At 40.3% G+C, this 13118-nt stretch overlaps 1 pseudogene; it reads right to left on the reverse strand.

Annotated features, from left to right (window-relative positions):
- Positions 1-3052: 3052 nt before the first annotated feature.
- LOC124100660 (filamin-binding LIM protein 1-like) lies at positions 3053-6240 on the reverse strand (annotated as a pseudogene).
- Between the last annotated feature and the right edge of the window lie 6878 nt (positions 6241-13118).

Genomic DNA, 13118 nt, shown 5'->3' on the forward strand with positions numbered 1-13118 from the left:
GTACCATTGAGTTACATCCCTAGTCCTGAGATAGAGAAATCTTAAATGCATAATGCTAAGTGAAAGAAGCCAATCTAAAAAAGCTACATATTATTATTTCAACTATGTGGCCTGGAAAAGGCAAAACTAGTGACAATAAAAAGATTAGTGGTTTCCAGTTTAGGGTGGGGAGGAAGGGTGAAGCACAGGGGATGTTCTTAGGACAGTGAAACTATAACTGTAAAGTGATACTGTAATGGTAGATTCGTGGCATCAAGCATTTATTAAAACGCATAAAACTATACAACACAAAGAATGAAGTCCAAGGCACATTGTGACTTTAGTTAATAAAATGTATCAATATTGGTTCATCACTTGTAAGTAATGTACTACACTAATACAAAATGCTAATAGGGGAAATTGTGATGAGAAATGGAGACAGGATACATGGGAACTGTCTGTGCCATCTGTTTATCAGTAAACCCCAAACCATTAAAAGAACTTTTAATTAAGGACTTTTAATTAAAAAAAAAATCAACATCCTATAGGGTAATAATAGCCTTTGTGATTCCTTTTTCTATCCAACAGAAATTATTTCCTCTGGTCAATTTTGCACATAAATTTCCAAATTTGAGTTCCCTACTTGCATCAGTCAGAGTCCAATAAGGACACAGAAGTTATTACCAATTATTTCAACAGAGAGCAGCTAATCTAAAAGATTGCTTACTAAATATTAGAAAGCCAGAAAGGCAGAGAGAGAATATTAAAATATTATAGCAGCAGTAACTTCGGGAAGTGATTATCACCCTTATGTCTGAAGAAAGGAAGGGAAGAGGCTGGATTATTAAAACTAGAGCCTTGAGAATGGGGCTGGAAGATCTAAGATGCTGTTTGCCTGATGCCTCAGGACCTCAGAGGAGGAAGTCAGATCTCTGAAGAGGGGCTGTGGCTGGACAGTGCTCCTATCGCTGAGGAGTGCCATGAGGCTGTTCTTGGGAATGTGGACAACCCACAAACTGGAATCAACTGCTGCTACTAGAAGTAACTGCTGCGGCCATGATGAAGAGCAGTTCCAGGGACACTGACAACAGGAAGAGAATGGGAAGGAAGGAGTGCCTCCTTCCCCACCGCCCCCTATTGGCAGCAGCAATGGGGTGGGGGGGAGCCAGCTAGAACTCCTCCACATATAAAAAGCAGAGAATAGATGAGGGGAAAAATAGCCTTAACAACCAGCACGCTGCTCTAACTGGACACCTGCAATGGATATGTTTGTTCTCATGGCAAAGCAATGGGTTTGGGATTCAGATAGACCTGGTTTTGTATTGTAGTTTGAATATCTTGTAATGGGTTACTCTGGCAAATACTGTATTTTATTTCATTTACCAGTAAAAGTAAAACAAGTAAGGCCTCATATGAAAAATAGGGACAAGAATGCCTATCTCTTAAGGCTTTTGTAAGCATTAAATAAGATCATGGTGGCACATGCTATAGTCCTAGCTGCTTAAGAGGCTGAGGCAAGGGGATAATTTGAGCCCGGGAGTTCAAGGGATAGCCTATGCAACACAAAGAGACCCCCTCCCCTGTCCTCCCTTCCCCTTCCCCCTCCACCTCCACCTCCTCCTTCTCCATTTTTGATACTGGGGATTGAACCCAGGGTGCTGTACCACTGAGCTATAAGCCCAGCTCATTTTATTTTATTTCAGTTTGAGACAGAGCTAAACTCAACTTAGCAAGAGCTGAATTGCCCAGGCTGGCTACAAACTTGAGATTCTCCTGCCTCAGCCTGCCAAGAACCTGGAATTATAAGAGTATGCTACTACGCTTGGCTAGAGATCCTCATCTTAAAATTATAAATTACCTACCACAGTGGCAGAGCCAGGATCCAAACCCAGGCAGTGGCATTTTTTTTTTTAAGTTACACATTTATTTGCATGTGTAGGAGGGAAAAACACAACCTGAACTTCATGAACATGTTACTTGCTACTAGGATCTATTGCTTAGCAGGAAGTCAAATTAGAAGTAAGTAAAAGAAAATGGTACATTGAGTTAGTAGAAATAGCAGGATAGGAGGTCCTTGGTTACCATAAAAAATTGTGAAGGTGGCTCGGAATGCTGAAGCATAGGAATGCTCTAAGCTTAAAACAGGGAGCTGGTTGGAAGGCCTGAGGGGCTCTACCCAGTAGCCAGAACCCAGGATTCTCACAGGAGCACATGGTCCATCAAGAGACCCCATGGAGAAAAGCACGTGTTAATCTGTTCTACAAGATACCTTAGTGATGTTATGAAGCTACAAAGGTGATTTTTGTTAAGAGAAAAAAGTCTTCTCGGTGTGGCCTAGGTGAGGCAGGGATTGCAGGGCAATCTGGGCTGCAGGGCCTACGTGAGACTTGGGGACACAACTGTGGGGGCTGAAGGGACACCTGCCCTGCCACCATTTTGAAGAAATTTGTGCTTGGATGATTGTGTGAGGGATGTGCACAGCCCGACTTGAGGCTTCAGGAAGGACACTCAACCCCATCCCTGTCCCCTAACATACAAAAGACACTAAATCTGTTTCTGTTGATGACTCACTGTAGCACCCCAGAGGAGGGCCAGAGGGCAGGTGAAGGGCTGCTGATGTCTTCAGGTATCTGTGGATCACCTTCCTCCCTCCTGCCGCTGGCCCAGCCTCATATCAGTTTGACATGTCCCAGAGCGGGGAAGCCCAGGGCTGTGTCACCAGTTGGTCACATTCTGTACATTTGTGAACCAAGAGGAGGTGTCTGTTGAGATTTTGCCCCACCCAAAACCAAATTATTAAAAGAAAAGATTTATCTCCCACAAATGTGAAAAATACTGTTTCCCATCATTTAAACCTCAAAATTCTCCTTCTCTCCCTCCCTTTCTTGCTTCCTTTGTTCCTTCCTTTCTCTCTTAGACCTTTATGGTTATACACAATAGTTGGGTTCATCCTGACAAACTCATACATGCATAGAAATTAATTTCAGTTCACGATCCCCCACTTTTCCCTCTCGTCCTTCCTCCCCTCACCCCTTCTCCTTCATCTACTCTACTAGACTTCCTTTCACTCAGGTATTAATTTGTATTTGATTGGTTCTTTCTGTAATCTTAAACTTCCCTCCTCCTTTCCTTTATTTTACTCTAGTTTCCGCATATCAGAGAAAAATATGACCTTTGAGTTTCTGAGTTCGACTTATTTCACTTAGCATGATAATCTCCATTTCCATCCATTTACTGGCAAATGCCATAATTTCATCCTTTTTATGGCTGAGTAGAACGCCATTGTATATATGTACATATAATGATTTCTTAATCCATTCATCTATTGACAGGCATCTGGGTTGATTCCATAATTTAGCTATTGTGAATTTTGCTGCTTAAAACATTATGTGGCTGTGTTGCTGTAGTATGCTATTTTAGATCCTTTGGGAAAATACGCAGAAGTAGGATAGCTGGGTCATTTGGTGGTTCCATCCCTAGTTTTTTAGGAAACTCCACAATGCTTTCCAGAGTGGCTTAATTATTATGTAGTCCAACCAACAGTTTAAAGGTGTACATTGTCTCCCACAACCTAGCCAGCATTTATTGTTTGTGTTCTTGATCATTGCCATCCTGACTGAAGTGAGAGGAAATCTTAGTGCAGTTTTGATTTGCATTTCCCTGATTGCTAGAGATGTTGAGCATTTTTCATATATTTATTGACTTTTTTGTGTTTCTTCTTTTGAGAAGTTTCTGTTTAGTTATTTTGCCCATTTATTGATTGGATTATTTGTTTGTTTTTTGGTGTTAAGGTTTTTTTAGTTCTTTAAATATTCTAGATATTAATCCCCTGTTAGAGGAGCAGCTGGCCAAGATTTTCTCCCATTCTGTAGGCTCTCTCTTTATGCTCTTAATCATTTCTTTATCTATGAGAAGATTTTAGTTCAATGGCATCCCACTTATTGATTCTTGGTTTTATTTCTTGCACTTTGGGGGTCTTGTTACTGAAGTCAATGCCTACACCTATATGATGGAGTGTTGACCCTATGTTTTCTTCTAGCAGTTGCAAAGTTTCTGGTTTAATTCCTAAGTCTTTGATCCATTTTGATTTGAGTTTTGTACATGGTGAGAAAATTTTGTTTTCCTACATATAGCTATCCATTTTTTCCAGCACTACTTGTTAAAAAGGCTATCTTTTCTCCAAAATATATTTTTGGCACCTTTGTCAAGTATTAGATGGCTGGGGTTTGTGGATTTGTCTCTGTGTCTTCTATTCTCTTGCATTGGTCTTTCTGTCTATTTTGATGCCAATATCATACTGTTTTATTACTATAGTATAATCAGATTAGTAAATCTCAAAATTCTTAAAAAGCACTTTTGGAGTTTTTCCTTACACAGCTCAGCCTTGTACTCTGAGCTGGTCTCAGCACCTTTTACTAGACAGTTAAGTGTGAGTGCTAGGGACACAGGTACCATCTGGAGATGTGGAGAAGTTGAAAGCCTGAGGAACCACTGTATACAGCACACATTTCTGAGCCCAAGGTGGCTCAGCTCCCTGAATCTCAGAAATGCTAGGCTGAGCTGCATCTTGGTTCCCAGTGAGGCGTGGAAGAGAAGTATGCATCAGGAAGGGAAACCAAGTCAGGGAAGGGCCCTGGCCAGGGCTGGCAAGCACTCTCAGCAGCACCCTGGGGGACTCTGCTTCATGTAGCATGGCTAGCAGAAGATATGGTCCTTCGGAAGGTAGCAGCCCCTAGTCTATGGGTTCCACAGACAGAAGATACTGCAGTTCAGCATCTGCAAGAGTTTTCATGAAAGTTTCTTCCCATGAACTTGATTTTGAAGGCATCCTTCCTACTCAGGGGGATGATAGGATTCTCACAGATGCTGAACACAGAGCAAATTTCCTGTAGAAGTCCTCCAGGAAGTACATCTGGTCTGGCTGTCGAGGGCAAAGCTCTCTTTCCTGATGCACCTCACCATGTGTGAACCTGGTGCAGTTCACACATGGGAAGGAGGCGGAGTAGAAGGCCTGGCCCAGGGCCCTGATGATGTGATCCCAGACCACCTCTTCACACTCTGCCTCACTTCTCCAGGGTGTACTGTAGCAGAGTTCACAGGAGGCTGCCCATCCTTTTGATAGACGCTCTGCCTGGCCAGCTGGTGGTGGCAGGGACAGCAGGTGAAGCACTGGGCATGGTGTTGCCTCTTCATGGCCTCCATGGCCTGTTCTCAGGGGGACACTATCTTATGGCAGAAGGCACAGACATCTGTGGAAATCTCTCTTTCCAGGAAGCCAACAGGTTCCTTTAGGAGAGGTGGCAGCTCCTTCTCTGAGGGCTTGAGGTGACTGGGTCAAGGCTGGACTGATATTCCCTCTGTCAGAGCCTGTGGTGGGGATGGGGGCAGGTGCAGTGGCTCCAAGTCTAAAATGAATGATGCTCCTTTTGGGGGTTCCTCATCAGAATGTGGCAGGAGGAGGTTCAGGTCACCAAGTGTGTCCTCGCTATTTGGGGTAGGGTAAGAGGGAGAGCATCCTCGGTTGGAGAGCTGAGGTGGTCCAGTTGGCACAGGAGCTGCAGTCCTGCTAGAGGGCACCCAAGGGCTGGGTTTCCCCACTGAGCCTGCCCCAGTTGCCTTCATGGAGGCAGGGGACTCCCAGGGATGGCCACGCCTGGATTCGCAAGCCACCTACTCCTTCAGTCATAGCCACATGCCTGCATAGGGGTACGAGGGTGATAAACACAGATAAGGTGACCCTCTTCTTGGGCTGTGAGACCATTGATTCAGCTCCTGCTGGGACAGGGAGATCTAAGTCCCAGAGGTAGGCCAGCTCTACTGCCTGGCCTGCTGGAGATTGGTGTTCAACCCTGGGTAGGCCCTGGGATTTGCCAGGGACCTGAGTCAAAGATGGGCTCTCTAGCCATTCCCTGAACATGTGACCCTGGGTGGCAGGCCATCTCCCTGAGCCTCAGTGCCTTCCTGGGGTTCCTTGGCACCTCTCCAGCATGGCCTTGATTTGCTCACAATGGCGTTTTAAAGCCTATGCTCTTGGTCACTTAGAAACTGCTTTTTCCATCCACACAGAGAGCTAATTGATAGGACAAAACAATATAACTTGGGATGTAGGAGGGGTATGTGTGTGGTAGCAAAAAGGCAACACAAGGAGTCTTTGTGTGGTGGAAATGTTCTACATCTTGACTCTGGTGTATATACAAAACTACCTAAGTGACAGCATTGTGTAAACACACACACGTGCACGCACCGTACAAGTAAAACTAGATGAACCTGAATAAGATCACAGGATTGCATTAAGTCAATATCCTGGTTGTGATATTATGCTATAATTTTAGAAAACACTACCATTGGAGAAACCTAGGAGAAGCAAATAAGGGATGATCCTATAGTATGATTTGAGGGGATCTACTGATTTCTCAAGAACAATTTAAATCAAAAAAGAATACAGTTCTGAGATTGCCTTCCTTGATGAACTGAAGAGTAACTGCAAGATGGACGAATATCCTCTGAGGATATATTCTTCCTGAACATATCACACCACTTTTCTGATGATATATATATAAATAAATAGTTGAGATTTAATGCCAACGAATATAACTTTAGGAACATAAGTAAAAAGCTATAATAGCTTTCAATTATTTTTTAAAAATATGTTTTAGTTGTAAATGAATATTTTATTTAACTTATTTATTTATATGCAGTGCTGAGGATCGAACCCAGGGCCTCACACATGCTAGACAAGTGCTATACCACTGAGCCACAACTCCAGCCCCTTTCAATGATATTTTACCTCTGTAAACCTTAATAAATTCCATGTTTTGAAAGATTTAGGACACTACCCCAAACCATAAATATAAAACTTGCAGCAACACAAATTGTTTAGTCTCTGTTCATTTTACCCCATTTACTGAAAGTGCAACAGAACTAAAACAGGCTCCAGACTACCAAAAGAGGCCTTTTGAGCCACATCCTCCAGCTGCTTTCCAAGATTCTCTACTTCAGCTTGTGTGGACACAGTCAATAAACTAAACTTTAGCCACCATTGGGAATGTCAACATGAAGTGACATTTCAAGAATTTAGCTGGTTCCATAGATAGCAAACTTTTAGAAAATACGTAGCCTTGTGTGGTGGCACATGCCTATAATCCCAGCTACACGGGAGGCTGAGGTAGTAAGATTGCAAGTTGAAGGCCAGCTTCAGCAGTTTAGTGAGGCCCTAGGCAACTTAGCAAGGTCCCATCCCAAAATAAAAATGGTATGGGATATAGCTCAGTGGAAAATAAACCTGGGTTCAATCCTCATCACTATTTAAAATAAAATAAAATTACATTAAATTAAAAAGTAAAAAGGAATGAATATGTAGCTTAGTGACAGAGTGCTTGCCTAGCATGTGAGAGGCCTTGGGGTTCAGTCCTAAACAACACACACGCACACACACACACACACAAATACGTGTCAAAAAACTATTGCCAAACATCTCAAGAAACTCTTGAAATCCAGCTGGTTTCCTGCAGAGCCTTGTCTTCCTTCTGTGGGTTTGCTCTTATGCAAGTGTCGAGCACTTATTTGGATCAGAGTATTTTCCTGTTGTGTGACTGTGGTAGAAAAAAATCAGTTGTTTTGAATCAGTTGCACATTCTCAAAGACTATTCTGTGATTGAGGATGTATATGAACTGATTTCTTTGTCTGTATCAGGCTTCCTGGTTAGAGAAGTGATTGAGAAGAATGAAAAATAAAATCACGTTTTTCTAGCGAAACAAAACCAGAGTTGCCCTGAGTATTCATTCCTCATCTCTTCTGCACCAGATGCTGCTGTTGCATCTGCCTTTCAGGCTTGGAGCATCTCTTCCACCACTAACACTGCTTCTGCCCGAAGTCAGAAGAGGACAAAGAATTAGAGAAGCCCTTTTCTTGGTGGCTTCATCTCATAGACCCATCTATTTAGTATGAGCTGGAAACTTATTATCAATTATTCTTTATGATACTATATACTTGTATCATTGAAATATAGTTAATCTTTATTAACAGATGGCTATTACAGAGGGGGAAAATCAAACTCTTTCACTGGGCTTAGGGAATTAGCAAGTTGTCCTGAACCCCGAACAATGGCAGTTCTATTATTGTGCTCTGAACAAGTGTATGTTCCATAAATTTTTGTTATCTGTGATAAGAAGTGAGAAAAAAAAATCCATACATGGACATACATGGAGCTATCCCCATAGAAACTTGATGAAAGACATTTGGCTTAAAAAAACAAAAACAAAAACAAAAAACATACCCTTCCTTTTGAAATGTTTCTATTATTGCTTTATTTTAAACAAAAATCTGCCTATACTGCCAGAGCTATGAATATATCTCAGAACTTTGCAAAATACCTGACAATTGTGGTGTGAGGTCAAACCACTGAAAAAGACAATGGAGTGGATTGATGCACAGAGGAGAAAATCGCCTGCATGTCTGGGCTTCTTCCTCTCAGGCTCCCACGAGCTCTGCCGAGAAGAGGCTGCCAATGGTGTACAAAGGTCTGCCTTTGGCTGCAAATAACTGTGCTATTCTGAGGACATCAAGGCCTCTCTAAGGCAATGAAGCCAGTCTACTTGTGAGTTGAGCTCAATTGTAAAAGAATTTCAGATTCCAACAAGGAAGGTTCTAGTGGAGCACACTAAGTCAGAATGTAATCAGAATGAGATGAATGCCTTTAGAAAGGTACGTGTGTGCTGAGAGTAGGCAGAAAGCCAGAATTCACTATTCAGTTCTTACAGTCTCAGCCCTGTGGAGGCCTTAGTTTGGCCTTGGTCCCAGCATGTAAATTTCCCTCTCCCTTCAAGTAAGCTGTGTTACCAATGAAAGTTGTAATGATGGGTAGAAGGGGAGGAAGAAATCTGCATACCCATCATTCCTGAAAAACCAATTGTAAGCCCAGCAGCTGTCTTTATAGGCAAAAGGTAGAATTTTTACTAATAATCAGAAAACTAAGGTCAAGTTACCTCAAATAATGTTTCTTCTGCTATTATGCCCATAGTACTCTGGACCATGCCAGGATATAAAGTTGTTTGGGGCAATGGTTGTGGGTGTTTAATCAGAGGAAATTGTCTTAAGTCAACATGCTTCCCAATGTCTCTATTTTTGCTAATGGTACCATCATTTTCCTGTCATCCAGCCTTGAAACCAGAGACCATGAACTCTTCCATCACTTGTTTTACGTCAGAAGCCAGTAGAGAGTTGATCTATTACTTTCCCCCCATTCACAATATCTTTCTTATCTGTCCATGTTCGTTTTCATTACCATATACCTTAATATGGTCATGGTCTTTTAACACTGCAATTTTGTTCCCCTCTATAAACTCATGTTCCATGTGGCTGGGTTTGTAGCTCAGTGGTAGAGCACTTGCCTAGCATGTGTGAGGCCCTGGGTTCAGTCCTCAACACCACATAAAAATAGATAAATAGAATAAAGGCATTGTATCCATCTACAACTAACTAACAAACAAACAAAACAAAACGAAACTCATGTTCCAAGCAGCATTTCATCATGTCACTCCTTTGTTTGAAAGCTGTCGATGGCACATGCCTGTGTACTAGTAGATAAAGGTCTAAATTCAACCAAGTATCCTCAGGCTACAAATATCTGGCCTGGAGTTGTACTTTCAATCCTATCTCCCTATGTGTGAAATATGCATTCTTCCCAAATGAGTCTATTCACTGTCCCTAAAACATTTGACTCACTCCTATTTTCTTTGCTTTCCCAAGACTGTGACTCCTGCCTGGAATCCCTTCCCTTGCCACTACTTAAGTCATGTGCCCTGAATGCATAGTTAACTTCTCTGGGAACAGCTCTTGCCTCCCCAGCTAAATACCATACTTAGTAGTGGGCTGGTTCTGTTCCTTTGCTCTTTTGCTCTGAAGAACTTTGTCCTTAGAGGTATGTGGAGCTTTGTTTTTATAGCTTCCTTATTTCAAATAATGAAATTGTGGCAGAAAATTATGGAATCCAGGCTGTCTGTGGTCAGTTGCTAATTTTTACCTACATTTTGGAACTTAGTGGGTTCTATATAATAAAATGGCTTCTATATATTATACAATTTAATCCTATGTGAAAATACTGAAATTGACTATTATTGCTGAAAAGAAACTGAGAGACTGTTTTATGCCTTTCTATTTCAGGTGAGGTTCATAGACCCTGGTGACTGCAGTAAGAAGATCATTAGTTTGAGGCCAACCTGGGCAACATAGTGAGATCTCATTAAAAAAAAAAATTGAGGTTCACAGACCAACAACATTATATGTATGACCTGGGAGCTTATTTGAAATGTTGAATCTTGGGCCCTAAGCTGGCCTACTGATCCCAAGATTCCTAAGGGTTCTGTGGGCACAGTGGTGTTAGAAGCATTAGGATTCTCCCTACCTCTAGATCCAGAACAATTTTATGGAAGGTGAAAAGAAGGAGGCCATGTGAGCTAGTGGAAAGTATTCTGAAATATGAGCCAGAAGCTGTGTGTTTCATGCCATCCACCAGTTCGTGATTGTGGAAAAAAAAAAAATCACTGAATCATTTTGGGCCTAGTTTTCTGATATTTCAAATGGGAATAATACCTCCCGGTTGTTTTATGAGATTGAAAACAATTAAGCAAGAGAACAAATGTGAAAGTGATTTTAAAAATCACATAAGGTTCATATATGTTGTTAAATCATTATTATTGGTGTTTTAAAAAATTTGCTTTTGTGAGTCAGACATCTGGGTTGTGGCAGAATAAGGGGCTATGACGCAGCTCTCCTGCCTTCTAGTCCCATCAGCACTGAGTAAGGCTCCATCACCACAGGCTGTGCAAGGCCCTAGGTGTCGCAAGGAGCAGCTGGAACAATCTCTTGAGAAAGGTATTTGTACATTTCAAGAGTCTTTAAATGTGTTAGTACCCTGTGACCCAGTCTTTTCTACTAGAAATCTGCCTCGAGAAAATAAACAGGAATGAGATAAAGAATTTTAAGTAATTACGTTCACTGAAGATTGACTCAGAAAAAACAGAAACAAGAACAAAACAACTGGTTGGGGATGTGGCTCAAGCGGTAGCGCGCTTGCCTGGCATGCGTGCGGCCCGGGTTTCGATCCTCAGCACCACATACAAAGATGCTGTGTCCGCCAAAAACTAAAAAATAAATATTAAAAAAATTCTCTCTCTCTTTAAAAAAAAATAAAAATAAAATATATTTTTAAAAAAAAAGAACAAAACAACTGCAAACAATCTGAATACCCAACAGTAGGGAATGGTTAAATAAATTGTAAGACCCCCATATGTGGTACGTCATGCAGCTATTAAGATTTTTCTTTAAGGGGCTAGTGCTATGGCTCAGTGGTAGAGCACTTGCCTGGCATGTGTGAGGCACTAGGTTGATTCTCAGCACCACATATAAATAAATAAAATAAAGGTCTATAACAACTAAAAAATTTTTTTTCTTTAAAAAGAGTTTTTAAGGACATGAGAAAATGTTTGATGTAATACTAAGGCCAAAAAAAGAAAAAAAGAGGTGGATCATAAAATTATATATTAAGCATGATCTCAACTATGTTTTAAGAGCTGTGTGGGGAAAAATCTACTAGGAAACATAGGAAAATATGAATAGTGCTTGTTCTTGGAAGTGGAATTTTTTGGTTTTGCTTTTCATTTTTTAAAATGATACTGATTTTGATCAATGTGCATGGGAATGCCTGAAAGAATGATTACTTTTTTTTTTAGATAATATGCATTTAAAAAATTTTTTAGTTGTCAATGAACCTTCATTTTATTTATTTATATGTGGCTCTGAGAATCGAACCCAATGCCTTACGCATGCTAGGCAAGAAGTGTACCACTGAGCCACAACCCCAGCCCCAAGAATGATTACTTTTTTTTTTTTTTTTTTTTAGGAAAAGTCATCTTTACTCTAAAATACATGCAATGGAAATACAGTTGTGTTTGTTGGTTAGCGGCTGTGGCTGCTTTATAAATAGTTTGTCTTATTATTCCCCTATCCCTTCTCTCATTTTGAACAGAAAATACATGCACCAGATTAAAATATGTGTGTGTATACATGTATATGTACATGTATAATTTTTTAGACCCAACAGTACAATTAGACACACAACATAGTATATCTTCCTCCCACCCATTTCCTCAGACCAATTCCTCTTTCCAGAAACAATTACTGGTATAATTCACTATATTAGTTTCTCTGTTCCCTTTCAGAGGCAGTATGTGCATTTTTCCCCAAAGGTAATACACTATGTAGATTTTTCTTACTTCTTTTTCTTTTCTTAAAATAACTTTTTATTTTAAAAGATTCAAGACTTCAAAAGTTACATAAATAGTAAAACTCCTACATATCTTTACCCAGATCATCAATATTTTGCAATTGCAGTCTCCCTCTTGTATATATATACATCTGTGTATTTTATTTCAATTTCTCTTATTATTATTATATTTCAGAGTAAGCTGCAGACATATTTACTCTAAATACTTGTTTTCCTGTTTCCTAATTACAAAAATATTCTCTTATATAACCATGATACAATGATCAGATTTGAGAAATTTAACATTGATATGATGCTATTATCTAAATAAAATTTTTTCCAAATAAAAAATTTTTCCAGTTGTCCCAGTACTCTCCTTTGTGGCATTTTCCCCTCATACCAAGATCAGAACCACCTGGACACATTGCATTTTGTTGTCATGTGACTTTAGTCAACCTTACCATGATATATTTTCGAGTCTATCCATCTTTAATGACATTGACATGGTCAAAGAGTACAGACTGGTTGTTTTTCATGCACCATCTTTTATTCAGTAACATGCCTTGAAGAGAATTTTAAGCTATTAATAAGCCAGCCTTTAAAAAGATTGCTTTTGGTAATGGGGATTGAATCCAGGGCTTAATACATATTAAACATGTGCTCTTCCCCTGAGCTATACCCTCAGTTCAGGCTATATAAATATACATATGCCTATATATATTACAATACTGGACGTTGGACCCGGGCCTTGAGCTCTGAGATATAGCCCTAGCACTTTTATTTTTTATTTTGAGACAGGGTCTCACTGAATTGCCCAGGTTGTCCTCAAACTTAGAATTTTTCTTTCTTTCTTTCTTCTTCTTCTTTTTTTTTTTT

Source organism: Marmota monax, unplaced genomic scaffold, assembly GCF_021218885.2.
Source record: "Marmota monax isolate L192 unplaced genomic scaffold, Marmota_monax_Labrador192_F-V1.1 WCK01_AAM20220418_F8-fsc00037, whole genome shotgun sequence".
In the NCBI taxonomy this organism is placed as follows: Eukaryota; Metazoa; Chordata; class Mammalia; order Rodentia; family Sciuridae; genus Marmota; species Marmota monax.